Below are 15,983 nucleotides of genomic sequence, written 5' to 3' on the forward strand. Positions count from 1 at the left end.
CTCTGGTATCCGATCAATCAGTATGAAAATAGGATTTTTCTTGTTTTCTTTCTCAATTATGTTTTGGTAATATTGAAAGATTTCATCAGCACTGATTTGGCAAGTGGCATCTTCTGCCCCATCAGTGATAATCCTGGCAATTTTCTTTTTGAAAATAAACAAAGGAAGAGTGTCCGTCAGGCAAGCATTCAAAAAATGATAATAGCACGTGAAAGAGAGGCCACGTGCTATTATCATTTTTTGAATCCTGGCCTCTCTTTCACGTGCTATTATCATTTTTTGAATGCTTGCCTGACGGACACTCTTCCTTTGTTTATTTGCTATTGATTGGGGACCGAGTGTGCCCGAATCCCTCTCTCTCTATTTGTTGATTGGAATTTTCTTTTTGAAACATTGCCTGGTATTCTTTATAGCTGTCTTTTGCTTTGGCATAATTTTTCTTGTACGTCCGATTAAGCCTTCCGTTTTTCTTGTCTTTTTTTGTTATCTTGTTCCCTACTGAGGCATTCTGGTGCTCATCTTGTTGGAACACTTGCTGGTGTAGGACTTATATCAGTGGTGTTTTCTGCTATATAAGTCACTACCTCATCCATCAGATCCATAGCAGCATCGTGTTGCTCTATGTTTTGGGTGTGCTTCTCGATTTCTGCAATTTTGCCTTCCAGCTCATCAAAGTTCTTGAATTTTTGCGCATGTTTGCGATTGATAAAGTCTCTGCGCTTTTCTGTTATTACTTCCACTGTAACCTCTGGTTTATCGCAAGAGTGATTTTCAGAAACATTTGATGCTTGCAGTACATCTTTTGCGGATTTTTTACTTTTATCTCTTCTATCCCTTTTTTTTCTGCAATTTGTTTTCTGTTTTTATTGTAAAAATGTGGAACCATCAACGCATTAATATTCCTCTTATTTTCGTATACTTTTTCCAATTCAGCTAGTAGCAGTATTTATTCCTGTGACCATAATTTTGACGGTTTGCTGCTTGCTAGAGCTGCTAGTCTAGCCTCATTTTGCGCTCTTGGATGCGCATGCCTAGCATGTTGAGAAACACCAATTTTCTTTTTTAAAACATTTTATTACAGTTTCAGTAAACTTGGCAATACATACAGAAATCACTCACATTACATTATGGACTCGAGTGCATTCCATCTACAGGTGTTCGAATTTTGATATGATGCACACCTTTACCCCACGTCAAACCCCCCTTCCCGTAATTTCCAGTCTACACCTCCTCCATCTCCTCATCTGAACTGTCCCCGTCTGATTCCGCCAGCGGATCACAAATGTCCCCTCTGAATTCATTCCAGGGAGCCCATATTTTATTCCATATTCGCGGGTATTTCCTTACGGTATATACTGTACGTACCGTAATCATTGTTAGGTCCATATTATTCCATGCGGACAGTGTCGGCGCCTCTGCAGCTCCCCATTTTTGAGCAATGTCTCTTTTTGCAATTAAGAGCCCTAGCGTGACCCATATCAGTCCATATCGTGTGAGATCATTGGGCTCCCATATGTTTAGCAGACATCGTCTTAGCTCTGGCAGTAGCGAAATTTCTGTTGTCTACGAATTGGTGTGTAGTACCTGTCTCCAATAGTTCATTTTAATTGGGCAGTCCCATATGGTATGAAAAAAGGTTCCCTCCTCCCCGCAGCCTCTCAAGCAGAACGGGTGTGGTGCCCTCTGTATTTTGTGTAGTGTTTCCCTAGTATAGTATATTCTATGTAACATTTTAAGTTGTACCAATCGCAACCGTGCTGAGATGCCCACCTCCCTAGGGGATGCTAGAGAAACATCAATTTTTGTTCCAAATCTGAGGTCACAGAAGCTGCATAGGAATGGCAGCTCTACTTTTTGAGGTCTCCCTTTACATTTGGCATAGTGGCATGCAATATTGTGGTATTCGGCTTCTTTGTCACATTTTGAATAGTACGTTTTAAGTGAGAAGCCTTTGTGCTTGTTGGAGACATGTTTTCTCAGTTCTTTAAAAGTTCCCACTATGTCTCCACACAAGTCACATTTATATTTCTCGTTTGGGTACTTCCAATAAGTGACTTTTTAGGGCTCGCCTATTATATCCCGCAGGGATTAATAGGCGAGACTATAGGGGCTAAACTAAGAGCTAAACTAAGCTCTCAAGAAGCGGATTTCCAGAAGTGCATGTGGTCTTCTCGTGAACGCGCTTCCATCCGCCTGCCTGCCTCGCATCACCACATCAAAGCTAGCCATCTGTTGCTTCCCCAGCGTGGTGCCGCTAGCAGCTTCACTTGAAAGGGATCCGCTCTGCCCCCTGCTGCATCAAAGGCTTTTTTACATTTACGCAATGGCGAAGGCTTGTTTTTTAATGCCTTCTGTCCCTTTCCTATGTTTTTCTGTGATTGCTTGAGCTTTTTTTTTACCACAGACGGGGCACTTATGTGGCTGCTTGTGCGTCCCCTTTATATATACAAAAAATACTCATGCAGGGTCGAACTTTAATTTTAAATATGGTGGCAGCACCTCTTGTTTAGCTAGACCTTGTAGCCTAGGTACATACTTGCAGTAATCACAAACGAATCTCTAAATGCAATGTATACTTTGTTGAGGTCTCCGTTGCCCTATAAGAAGATTTCATGAATTCATCCTTCATTCATGCACATTCTATTGGCCTAAAAGCCTGCATTAGCTGAAGGTGAGTTGGCTGCACCCCCCTTCCCCCACTCTCCAGTGTGTACCAAATGTAACACAATTGATGCCCACATAGAATGGATTATCGACACTGTCTGCACTGTAAATAACCCCACTTCTGTCTTTTTTGTCACATACAGTTACTGCCCAGTGTCTGTGGCAGGCCGTAAACTCCACACCACCGCTCAACTCCACACTACCGCTCAACTCTACAACACCGCTCATCTCCACACCACCGCTCAACTCCACACCACCGCTCAACTCCACACCACCGCTCAACTCCACACTACCGCTCAACTCCACACTACCGCTCAACTCCACATCACCGCTCAACTCCACATCACCGCTCAACTCCACATCACCGCTCAACTCCACACCACCGCTCAACTCCACACCACCGCTCAACTCCACACCACCGCTCAACTCCACACCACCGCTCAACTCCAAACCACCGCTCAACCCCACATCACAGCTCAACTCCACATCACCGCTCAACTCCACATCACCGCTCAACTCCACATCACCTCTCAACTCCACATCACCGCTCAACTCCACATCACCGCTCAACTCCACACCACCGCTACACTCCACACCACCGCTGCACTCCACACCACCCCTCAACGCCACACCACATCTCAACTTCCCACACCATCGCTCAACTCCCCACACCACTGCTCAACTCCACATCACCGCTCAACTCCACATCACCGCTCAACTCCACACCACCGCTACACTCCATACCACCGCTGCACTCCACACCACCCCTCAACGCCACACCACATCTCAACTTCCCACACCACCGCTCAACTCCCCACACCACTGCTCAACTCCACACCACTGCTCAACTCCACACCACTGCTCAACTCCACATCTGTAACAACCTGATTACTCGGGATCGGGGAAAGCCAAGACAGAACAAGAGAATCAAACTCCAATCAGCAATTGTTGTCCAATTGTATTTATTGGATATATGCTATACGAAGAAAGATTAATTGATGTAAACCAATATAGCAAGTCACAACGGATAAGAAAGAAGTAAACAAAGAGTAAGTTTAACGATACCCATTAGCAGCACCGGTCCCTTTGCATAATAGGGGCTCTCACCGTCCTCCGCATGAACACCAGTCCCGGTATTCGCCACCGGAGGGCACTGTGCTAAGAAACGGCCGACAATGCCGTTCGAATGCTGCTAATGGCTTAGAATTCAGTGGGGTCGCTTCTGCTCAAGTGTGGATGCTCTAGCAGGGTAAGTAACGAACTTGGGAATGCCCAGCCGGGTACTCTACCATGCAGTTCGTGACGGAGATGAAGGGAGAAGCCTCTCGACCTTCTATCTTATGAGCAAGGCACCGGGGCACGCTAAACGACCCCCATGTGTTTCTCTTTCTTTTTAGCAGTGACGTGGCAAACACCTCCGTGGTGTGCGTCTCTGCTTGTGACACACAAAGGAGCAACTCACAGGATTTAACGAGCGGGGGCAGAGAGCAGCCGCTCGACCATACCTCCGAATCCACATCTCCTATCCCTAGTTATTCTCTGTGGGTTCGGGTGAGACGCGGCAAACACCTCCGTGGTGTGCCTCTCCTCCCAAGTTTCTAAAAGGAGTGTTGGACTGACACTCAAACTAAATCCGAGGAGCGAGAGGCAGAGAGCAGCCGCTCGTTCTTACCTCTCTCCTACAATCAGGTCCGCTGTGGTTGAACAACGCCTTGGTTCCGCGTTCTAATGCTGCAGGCAAGGTCGGCAAGAATCACAATATCCGACGCTGAGTTTTCGCCGAGATACGCTATTTGAAGGCGTTTCCCGTCCGCGCTCAGCCTAGCTAGGAATGCTGGTCATTGTAGTTCCTGGTCTTCGGCAACCCCGATCGCTCCTGTGGATCACGTTAACAACAGAGCAAACGGCACGGGTGTGGAGGGGGTATTCATGACAACATCACCGCTCAACTCCACATCACCGCTCAACTCCACACCACCGCTCAACTCCACATTACCGCTCAACTCCACATCACCCCTCAACTCCACATCACCGCTCAACTCCACATCACCGCTCAACTCCACATCACACTCTAAACAATACCACTCTGTGCCACATAATTACACGCCACACAATTACACTCTACTGAATACAACATACACTCCCCACACAATACCACTAAGTGCCACATAATTATATGCTTCATAATTACACTGCGCTCAACGCAACATATACTCCAAATACCACTCAGTGCCACATAATTACACGCCACATAATTACACTGCACTCAATGCAAAATACACCTCAAATACCACTCAGTGCCACATAATTACACGCCACATAATTACAATGCACTCAATGCAACATACACTCCAAATACCACTCAGTGCCACATAGTTACACGCTACATAATTACACTGCACCCAATGCAACATACACTCCAAATACCACTCAGTAACACATAATTACACGTCACATAATTACACTGCACGCAATGCAACATACACTCCAAGTACCACTCAGCACCACATAATTACACGCCACATAATTACACTGCACTCAATGCAACATACACTCCAAATCCCACTCAGTGCCACATAATTACACAGCACTCAATGCAACTTCCACTCCAAATACCACTCAGTGCCACATTATTACACGCCACATAATTACACTGCCCTCAATGCCACATACACTCCAAATACAACTCAGTGCCACATAATTACACTGCAATCAATGCAATATACATTCCAAATACCGCTCAGTGCCACATAATTTCACGCCACATAATTACACTGCACTCAATGCAACATACACTCCAAATACCACTCTGTGCCACATAATTACACAGCACTCAATGCAACATACATTCCAAATACCACTCAGTGCCACATAATTACACACCACATAATTACAATGCACTCAATGCAACATACACTCAAAATACCACTCAGTGCCACATAGTTATATGCAACATACACTCCAAATACCACTCAGTGCCACATAATTACACGCCACATAATCTACTGAATGCAACACACACTCCACACAATACCACTCAGTGCCACATAATTATATGCTACATAATTACACTGCACTCAATGCAACATACACTCCAAACAATACCACTCAGTGCCACATAATTACACGCCACACAATTAACTCTACTGAATACAACATAACCTCCCCATAATACCACTCAGTGCCACAGATTTAGTTTAGTTTAGTTTAGTTTAAAGGAGTTTGTAGAGCGCATGGTAACACCTCCCGGCGTGTCCCCGCGCTATGGAGAAAGAGAGCAGCAGCAGAGGAAAAAAAAAGAAGCAAACCAGTTCACACAGCAAAGAGGCAGGTTTTCAACTTCTTCCTGAATCTGATTTGATTACTCTCCAGCCTAATATCTAGGGGCAGGACAGAATTATATGCAACATAATTCCACTGCACTCAATGCAACAGACACTCCAAATACCACTTAGTGCCAGATAATTACACACCACATACTTACACTGCACTCAATGCAACATACACTCCAAATACCACTCAGTGCCACATATTTACACGCCACAAAACTACACTCTACTGAATACAATATACACTCTTCATATTACCACTCAGTGCCATATAATTACATGCCACATAATTACACTCTTCTCAATGCAACGTAAATACACTCCACATAGTACTACTCAGTGCCAAACAAATTACACACCTCATACTTACACTCTTCTTAATGCAACATAAATACACTTTATCTATCTTTCTATCCATCTATCACCCTTCTATCTGTCTATCTCTCTATCACCCTCACTCTATCTATCTATCGCCCTCACTCTATCTATCTATTGCCCTCACTCTATCTATGGCACTCACTCTATCTATCTATCGCACTCACTCTATCTATCTATCGCATCACCACGGCATCACTCAGCACCACCAGAGCATCCCTCAGGGGCACCACAACATCACTATGTGCTACCACAGCATCACTGAATGTCACAGCATCACTCGTCGCCACCACAACATCACTCAGCGCCACCACAACATCACTCCGCGCCACCACAGCATCAATCTGTGCAACCATTCAACAACAACTGGTTCAAATATGTTCTCTCAATGTTTCAAGCTTCATTACAAATGTCACAAAAAGATGTTAATAGTTCACTTCTGTTCTTGGAGTTTCGTCACAATAAAATACAATGAACATAATCTTCACAAAAGTTATTTACAAAAGCTATTGCCATTATAAATCACAATAACTTTTATTAAGTATTAATTATTAAAAAAAAATAAAAGCCATTTTTATTTGTAATATCAATACATCCAAGTCACGTAAATGCAACACATATTGCATTACAAATGCTATAGGTGTCACATTTGCAAAAGTTAAAACTATTGGCATTGTAAATGACAAAGCTATTAATTTCGCTATTTTCCAAACCAACACATAAATTAAACAATGTGTCATTTACAATACGAATAGCTCAAACTTTCCTAATGCGAGACCTATTGCATTGCAAATGCTTGTTTTGTGTAGTCACTTTTCTTTGTTACTACATCTTTGCTGACCTCGTACACATCGGGTAGATTTTCAAAGTTTGCTGTACCAATGTCATTCTTGGCGGCAGAGGCCAAAAACTCGATGGATTTGCTGAGGTCTATTGTTGTGTCTTCTTCTGCTATGGAGGGTGAACTAGGGCCTATATTGTGATCTGAATCGTTGTTGCTTGTTGCATTGTTTGAAGCGGGTGCTGGTTTGTCAAATTCGGTGAGGAGGTTAATGATTTCTGGGAAAGACAGCACCTCCTTACGCCATCTTAACGGGGTTTTTATTCTCCAGGAACTACCCCATCTGGAATTGGGCTTGTTTGCTTCGACCTGTCTCTATATGCTTCTCTACGCAGAGTCTAGCACTTCAGAGGCAGTTACTGTGGGACCACTGGGAGGTAAAGGCCACTACAACCGAGAATAGGTTAAGAGAGTCATAGTTACTCCCGCCTGATGTCAGAAGTGGGAGAGTCAATGTTACTCTCGCCGTTTACCCGTGCTTCACTGAATTTCTTCACTTTGACATTCAGAGCACTGGGCAGGAATCACATCGCGTCAACACCCGCCTCGGGCATTCGCAATGCTTTGTTTTAATTAAACAGTCGGATTCCTCTGGTCCGCACCAGTTCTAAGTTAGCTGCTAGGGGCCAGCTGAAGCAGAACACCTGCCCGCACCCTCAGGGAGGGGGCAAGGGGAGAGGCGACCACTGCAGCTGGGGCGATCCACAGGAAAGGCCCAGCTCGCATCCAGAGTCACCACCGCCCTGGAGGGAGACGCTTCGTCCAGCCGCGGCACGCGCCCAGCTCCACTTCGCGCCCCAGCCCAACCGACCCAGCCCTTAGAGCCAATCCATATCCCGAAGTTGCGGATCTGACTTGCCGACTTCCCTTACCTACATTGTTCCAACATGCCAGATGCTGTTCACCTTGGAGACCTGCTGCGGATATGGGTACGGCCTGGTGTGAGATTTACACCATCTCCCCCAGATTTTAAAGGACCAGCAGGAGCTCACCGGACGCCGCCGGAACAGCAACGCTTTCCAAGGCTTGGGCCCCTCTCTCTGGGCAAACCCATTCCAGGGCGCCCTGCCCATCACAAAAAAAAGAGAACTGTCCACGGGGCTCCCACTGGCTTCTCCAGGATCGTTTGCGTTACCGCACTGGACGCTGTGAGGGTGCCCGTCTCCACCACTCCGGGTTCGGGGATCTGAACCCGACTCGATTTCGATCAGCCGAGGGCAACGGAGGCCATTGCTTGTCCCTTCCGAACAGCGCTCGTCCATCTCTTAGGACCGACTGACCCATGTTCAACTGCTTTTCAAATGGAACCCTTCTCCACTTCAACCTTCAAAGTTCTCGTTTTAATATTTGCTGCTATCACCAAGATCTGCACCTGTGGCGGCTCCACCCAGGCCCTCGCCCTGGGCTTCGTGCTCACCAGAGCGGCCCTCCTATTCATCGCAGCTTAGCCCCGTGGCTCTGAGCGCCAGCGACGGCCATGTATGGGCCCGACGCTCCAGCGCCATCTATTTTCAGGGCTAGTTGATTCCGCAGGTGAGTTGTTACACACTCCTTTGTGGATTCCGACTTCCATGGCCACCATCCTGCTGTCTATATCAACCAACACCTTTTCTGGGGTCTGATGAGCGTCGGCATCGGGCGCCTTAACCCGGCATTCGGTTCATCCCGCAGCGCCAGTTCTGCTTACCAAAAGTGGCCCACTAGGCACTCGCATTCCATGCCCGGCTCCACGCCAGCAAGCCGGGCTTCTTACCCATTTAAAGTATGAGAATAGGTTGAGATCTTTTCGTCCCCAAGACCTCTAATCATTCGCTTTACCAGATAAAACTGGGGGCTTTGAGCGCCAGCTATCCTGAGGGAAACTTCAGAGGGAACTAGCTACTAGATGGTTCGATTAGTCTTTTGCCCCTATACCCAGGTCGGATGACCGATTTGCACGTCAAGACCGCTGCGGACCTCTACCAGAGTTTCGCCCTGCCCAGACATGGTTCACCATCTTTCGGGTCCTATCACGTACGCTCATGCTCCACCTCCCCGACAGAGCGGGCAAGACAGGCCGGTGGTGCGGCCACCGCTGGAAGCGCGTTGGGATCACACGTCAGCTGGAGCATGCCGGCCCTCACCTTCATTGCGCCACAGGGTTTCACTTGGTCCTCTGACTCGCACACATGTTAGAATCCTTGGTCCGTGTTTTAAGATGGGTCGGGTGGGTAACCGACATCGCCACAGACCCTGGCGCCCGGCGTGGGCATCCCCGCACGGTGGCGCAACGCGGTCGGGTGCACTGAGAATAGTCCGCCCCAGTCGACCATCGCACCGGTAGAAGAGGTCCCGTCCCCCCTTCAACCGCCCCGGCAAGCCCCGAGGGGCGGCTGGGAACAGGTGCCCGGTGGAGGGCGTGGAGGAGGTCGAATCTCTCTCGGCCCCACTGACACGGCGAAGCTGCTGCCAGGGGTGCTGTAACACTCTCCACCGGAGTGGAGGGCCACCTGCCACCCGAAGCCCTACCAGCTGACCTGGATCCAGTTGCAGTGCACTGCCGTGGAGGAAATGCACCCTGTGGGTCCGGGTAGGGCCCAGGCGCCGGTCCCGTGGAGGGGATCCGGAACTCCCGGGCCACCGACCTTCCCACCATGTTAAATCCTCCAGGTGGACTGCACGGACTCCACCAGTTTTACTCTCGACAGTTTCACGCCCTCTTGAACTCTCTCTTCAAAGTTCTTTTTAACTTTCCCTTACGGTACTTGTTGGCTATCAGTCTTGCGCCCGTATTTAGCCTTAGATGGAGTTTACCACCCGCTTTGGGCTGCATTCCCAAGCAACCCGACTCCGAGAAGGCCCGATCCCGACGCACCAGGGGCTGCTACTGGCCTAACACCGTCTGCGGGGTGAGCCTCGATCAGAAGGACTTGGGCCCCCTGAGCGATGCCAGGGAGTCGGCCTTCTGTATTCTACATTTCCCACGCCCGCCGCTGGGCAGGGATTCTGCGCTGGGCTCTCCCCTGCCGTTGGTTTCTTTCCATCTGCTTAGTAATATGCTTAAATTCAGTGGGTCGCCATGTCTGATCTGAGGTCATAGTCGGAAGAATAATGCTGGAGGGTCAAACGGGGTTGCCGGGGAAGGCCAGGCCCCTGCCGGAGCAGGGGTCTGGCTTCCCTGTAGCACACGCCCTCTTCCCCCGGATCGGATATGGAGGGGTTTTACTCCTCCCCAGGAAGCCGGCTGCAGAGGTGAGTGCCCAAGGTACATGCGCATAGACAGTCAGTGTGACACCACAGACAGCCACGTGTGGCACGCAGCCAGGCGCCTCGGGACGGGTCACAGGGAGGACCCGTTGCCAGACCCCTTCTCGGGGCCAGGCGCACTCGCGGCGTACCTCCGTGGCTGGATTCGTCGACGGGTCCTGCCACGGGCGATCGGGGGATCTGACCTTGTGGGGGGGCAAAGGGGAAGCAGAGCTAACCCTGCAACGGCCCAGCCACATCCTAGGAGAAACTCCGGGGCGATTGACGATCGAGCGACCCTCAGATAGGCGTAGCCCCGCGAGGAACCCGGGGCAGCAAGGTGCGTTTGAAGTGTCGATGATCAATGTGTCCTGCAATTCACACTAATTCTCGCAGCTAGCTGCGTTCTTCACCGACGCGCGAGCCAAGTGATCCACTGCCAAGCGTCACAGGCAACTTTTTGAAACCGTTCACCCACCTGCAGGCGCAGGAAGGGTGGGAGGAAGGTGATCACTGTTGTGAGAAAAAAACATTACCAGGCGCTTGGCCCAGGAGTCCCCCTCAACCACCCGCAGGTGAGGAAGGGGGATCCCGGTGCGTCAGGAGCACGCAGCCCGCAGCCACTGGTCCCTCCCGGATTAACCAGGAGGGACCGCACAAGTCTTCAAACCCCTCGGCCCGGCCGCACGGGACCGGGTCAAACCGGGTACCTTGCATCGAGGGAGGATCGCCCTACCTGCACCTTAGCTGTCCATTGTCGGATGCCTGGAGCCGTGCACCAAGCTGGCTTGTACAGCCCACCCCGCCTTGCCGTGCCAGAGGTGCCGGAAGGGAATAGCAAGGCAGCTCCCCATCCCGCATGCCTCCCACCGAGAGGAGCCGGGATCCCCTCGCAGGCCCTCGGCCCCTTCTCTTCCAGGCTGCCCTGCCATACGAGAAGGGCCCAACCTCAGTCCCCGGATCTTGGTCGGGCAAGGATGTTGGGTGCAGGAGGGCCCAGCCAGCAGCAGGTCCTTCTAGGGCGGTGGAACCATCTCACTGCCATTCGGTTCCCCCCACCGCAGGGGTGGTGTCGGGTCAGCTTAGATTCCATCTCAGGAGGGCTCACCACTGCGCCCCTACCAGAGAGGGACAGGACACAGGGGCCGCCCCCACGTTCTCAGTCCCTCACGCATCAGTCGAGTCCTCCCTTGAGAAAGAATCCCACCGAAGGCCCGGTCCTTACCCGAGCACCCCATGTGGCCATGGACCGCTCCGCAGGCTGTGGCGCGCAAGGGCAGGGCCGGGCCCTGTGCCTACGGTGTGTGCTTGCAGGAGGCGGCCGAGGGCTTCAGGCTGGCACTGTCAGTCGCTCAGGCCACTCAGCCGATAATGATCCTTCCGCAGGTTCACCTACAGAAACCTTGTTATGACTTTTACTTCCTCAAGATTGTCAAGTTTGATTGTCTTCTCGGCGCTCCGCCAGGGCTGTTGCCGACCCCGGCGGGGCCGATCTGAGGACCTCACTAAACCATCCAATCGGTAGTAGCGACGGGCGGTGTGTACAAAGGGCAGGGACTTCTTCAACGTGAGCTTATGACCCCCACTTACTGGGAATCCCTCGTTCATGGGATATAATTGCAATCCCCAATCCCTATCATGAATGGAGTTCAGCGGGTTACCCACACCTGTCAGCGAAGGGTAGACACACTGATCTGTTCAGTGTAGCACGCATGCAGCCTCAGACATCTAAGGGCATCACAGACCTGTTATTGCTCGATCTAGTGTGGCTGAACGCCACTTGTCCCTCTAAAAAGTTGGATGCAGACCGCTGGGGGTCGCGTAACTAGTTAGCATGGAGGAGTCTCGTTCGTTATCGGAACTAACCAGACAAATCGCTCCACGAACTAAGAACGGCCATGCACCACCACCCACAGAAACGAGAAAGAGCGATCAATCTGTGAATCCTTTCCGTGTCCGGGCCGGGTGAGGTTTCCCGTGTTGAGTCAAATTAAGTCACAGGCTCCACTCCTGGTGGTGCCCTTCCGTCAATTCCTTTAAGTTTCAGCTTTGCAACCATACTCCCCCCGAAACCTAAAGACTTTGGTTTACCGGAAGCTGCTCGGCGGGTCATGTGTATACCGCCGCCGGATGGCTAGTCGGCATCGTTTATGGTCGGACCTATGACGGTATCTGATCGTCTTCAAACCTCCGACTTTCGTTCTTGATTAATGAAAACATTCTTGGCAAATGCTTTTGCTTTGGTTCGTCTTGCACCGGTCCAAGAATTTCACCTCTAGCGGCACAATACGAATCCCCCGGCCGTCCCTCTAAATCATGGCCCCAGTTCCGAAAACCAACAAAATAGACCCAGAGTCCTATTCCATTATTTCTAGCTGAAGTATCCAGGCGACCGGCCTGCTTTTAACACTCTAATTTTTTCAAAGTAAACATGTCAGATCCTCAGGACACTCAGTCAAGAGCATCAAGGGGGCACTGAGAGCCAGGGGCAGGGACAGGTGGTAGCTCGCCTCACGGCGGACCACCAGCTCGATCTCAAGATCCAACTACGAGCTTTCTAACTACAGCAACTTTACTATACTCTATTGGAGCTCGAATTACCGTGGCTGCTGGCACCAGACTTGCCCTCAGATGGATCCTCGTTAAAGGATTTAAAGTGTACTCATTCCAATTACAGGGCCTCAAAAGAGTCCTGTATTGTTATTTTTCGTCACTGCCTCCCCGAGTCGGGAGTGGGTAATTTGCGCGCCTGCTGCCTTCCTTAGATGTGGTAGCTGTTTCTCAGGCTCCCTCTCCAGAACCGAACCCTGATTCCACATTACCCGTGGTCACCATGGTAGGCACAGAAAGTACCATTGAAAGTTGATTAGGCAGAGATCCGAATGTATCGTCGCCGTCACGTGGACATGCGATCGGCCTGAGGTTATCTAGAGTCACCAAAGCGGCCGGGCGAGCCCTGATTGGTCTTGGTCTGATAAATGCACGCATCCCGGGAGGTCAGCGCTTGTCAGCATGTATTAGCTCTAGAATTACCACTGTTATCCAAGTAAAAGATGGAGCGATCAAAGGAACCATAACTTATTTAATGACCCATCTGCAATTTCACTGTACTGGCTGTGCGTACTTACACGTGCATGGCTTAATCTATGAGACAAGCATATGCTACTAGCAGGATCAACCAGGTAGACGCACCTGCTGACGGGGTGGGGGCTGCGGGCAGGCCCAGCCGTCTCCCCCGAGAGGGAAAGGCAGGCCGAGGCGCAGCCTGAGGAAGACACAGGGGTGCCGGAGCCTGGCGGCGGCACTCCTCAGACCAGTCGTTCTGAGCTGCTGTGGAAATGTGCTGGGCAGAGAGGGGTGACAGCATGGCATGGGGGGGCTTCAGACCTGCTAGGCAGCAGCATCCGAGGACCTGGTGCCACCCGACCCCTCCGGCTCGGGTCAGACCACCGGGGGGCACGAGCTCCCAGGGCCACTCGGCCTTCGCTCTGCTGGGTAGGGTCTCCCGCCAGGCGGCAGGCCCTCGAGTCGGACGGTCTGTGCGGGGTGGAAGTGGTTTGCTCGAAACAACAGCCGAGGCTGGCCAAGCAGTCATCCCTAAACAGACCGAGAGTGCCCAATCGATTAGAGTACAGCTGGGGCATCCCCTGACCAGCCACCCTGCGGAGGAGGTATGCTGGCTTAGCATCCCTACCTGCTCCCGGGGCAAGCAGACACGGAGGTCTGCCTGAGCAAACTCGGGGAAAAAAGTACCACCGGCAAGGGGCTGAGAGGCAGGTGCATACCTGGGCCCCCGGGGGGCCCCGGCAGGCGGGCTCGGGTGCTGCCTGCCCCATCTCAGCATGGCCGGACCTCAGAGCAGTCTAACTGAGCAAACTCTGAGAAAAAGGACCATTGGGAAGGGGCTGAGAGGCAAATGCATACCCGGGCCCCTGGGGGCCCCAGCCTGCGGGCCCAGGTATGCCTTCCCTTGTTTCAGAATCGCCGGACCTCATGGAGGTCTAACTGAGCAAACTCAGAGAAAAAGGACCATCTGGAAGAGGCTGAGAGACAGGTGCATACCGGGGCCCCTGGTGGTCCCTGCGGGTGGGCCCGGGTGCTGCCTTCCCTGTCTCAGCATCACCGGACCTCACGGAGGTCTGCCTGAACAAACTCAGAGAAAAAGGACCATTGACAAGGGGCTGAGAGGCAGGTGCGCACCAGGGCACCTGGGGGCACCGTTGGGCAGGCCCAGGTTCTGCCTTCCCCTGTTTCAGAATCGCCAGACCTCACAGTGGTCTGACTGACCCTCTTACTAGTAATCCAGAGGAAAATTACCCCCCTTCTTGTAATCCGTGCACATGAGGCGACAGAAGGGACCCCAGGTGCGAAAGTACCCGACCTCCTGTAACCCTCGCTGGGATTGGGGGGCAAATAGACCCTCATCGGGACTTCCTGGGAAGCTCGGCCATCTGGTCACCCCATAGGAAAGCATTGGGTGCGACCAGATGGCCGAGGGGATAGGTGCGACCAGATGGCCGAGGAGAAAGGTGCGATCAGATGGCCGGGCACGAAAGGGAAGCCATCTGGTCACTCTGTGCCCCAACAAAAGAGTGAGCAGGTGCCGGGGCATAGCGGACCGGATGCCCAGGGCCCCAGCTGTGCCCCAGCCAAGGAGGCTGCGAGGGGGACCCGACGGGCCCTCCGACCCAGGGCCCGTGGACACCCTGACAAGCAGGGGAGGCCTGCATGGGACCGACGGACCCCTGTCCTTGGCCCTTGGTGGAGCAGCAGGCCGGGGGACAGGGACCAGGGCCGGAGCACCCAACATGGGGGCCGATGGGGCCCCTGGACCCAGCCGGGGCTCCCAAGGCCCTCAGGACTCCATCTAGGGCACCCTGCCACGCGGCAGGACCAAGTGCGGAGCCCGGGGTGGGGAGGATGCCCTCCCCGGGGCCCTCAGGCGCCCCGGCCAAAGCTTCTGAACCCAGCCAAGCAAGGGGCGGCTCCCCGGGCACAACGGAACCCGGTCCTAGGCTTTTGGCAGTGAGACAGGCTGGGGACAAGGCCCAGGGCCCGAGCACCTGGCCCGGTGGGGCCCCTGGACTCAGCCGGGGCTCCCAGGTCTGGAGGCGCAGAGGACACCTTCCTGAGCCCTCCGGACCCCGTACTGGGCACCCTGCCATGTGGCAGAACCGAGGATGGAGACCGGAGTGAGGAGGCTGCCCTCCCTGGGGCCCTCAGGGGCCACAGCCGGAGCTCCTGAACACAGCCAAGCAAGGGGAGGGTCCCCGGGCACAACGGAACCCTGTCCTGGGCCTTTGGCAGTGTGGCAAGCTGGGGGATGGGGCCCAGGGCTAGAGCACCCAACCCGGGCCCGGTGGGGCCCCTGGACCCAGCTGGGGCTCCCAGTTCCAGAAGCGCAGGGGAAGCCTCCCCGGGCCTGCCAGACACCATCCAGAGCACCCTGCCATGCAGCAGGACTGAGGACGGAGCCTGGGGTGGGAAGGCCGCCATCCCCAGGGCCCTGGACCCAGCCCATCAGGGGGGAGGCTCCCGGAACCGCCGGA

The 15,983-nt window shown here is 52.3% G+C and overlaps 1 non-coding gene and 2 pseudogenes across 1 annotated transcript; all 3 read right to left on the reverse strand.

Annotated features, from left to right (window-relative positions):
• Positions 1-8,097: 8,097 nt before the first annotated feature.
• Positions 8,098-10,262, reverse strand: LOC147728736 (28S ribosomal RNA; annotated as a pseudogene).
• A 466-nt stretch (positions 10,263-10,728) lies between these two features.
• On the reverse strand, positions 10,729-10,882 carry LOC147728737 (5.8S ribosomal RNA). The gene has a single exon (XR_015309609.1). It is a non-coding gene; the product is annotated as a 5.8S ribosomal RNA (ribosomal RNA).
• Positions 10,883-11,803: 921 nt separating this feature from the next.
• On the reverse strand, positions 11,804-13,619 carry LOC147728738 (18S ribosomal RNA; annotated as a pseudogene).
• Between the last annotated feature and the right edge of the window lie 2,364 nt (positions 13,620-15,983).

The sequence above is a fragment of the Lissotriton vulgaris genome, chromosome 3_1 (genome assembly GCF_964263255.1).
Source record: "Lissotriton vulgaris chromosome 3_1, aLisVul1.2, whole genome shotgun sequence".
In the NCBI taxonomy this organism is placed as follows: Eukaryota; Metazoa; Chordata; class Amphibia; order Caudata; family Salamandridae; genus Lissotriton; species Lissotriton vulgaris.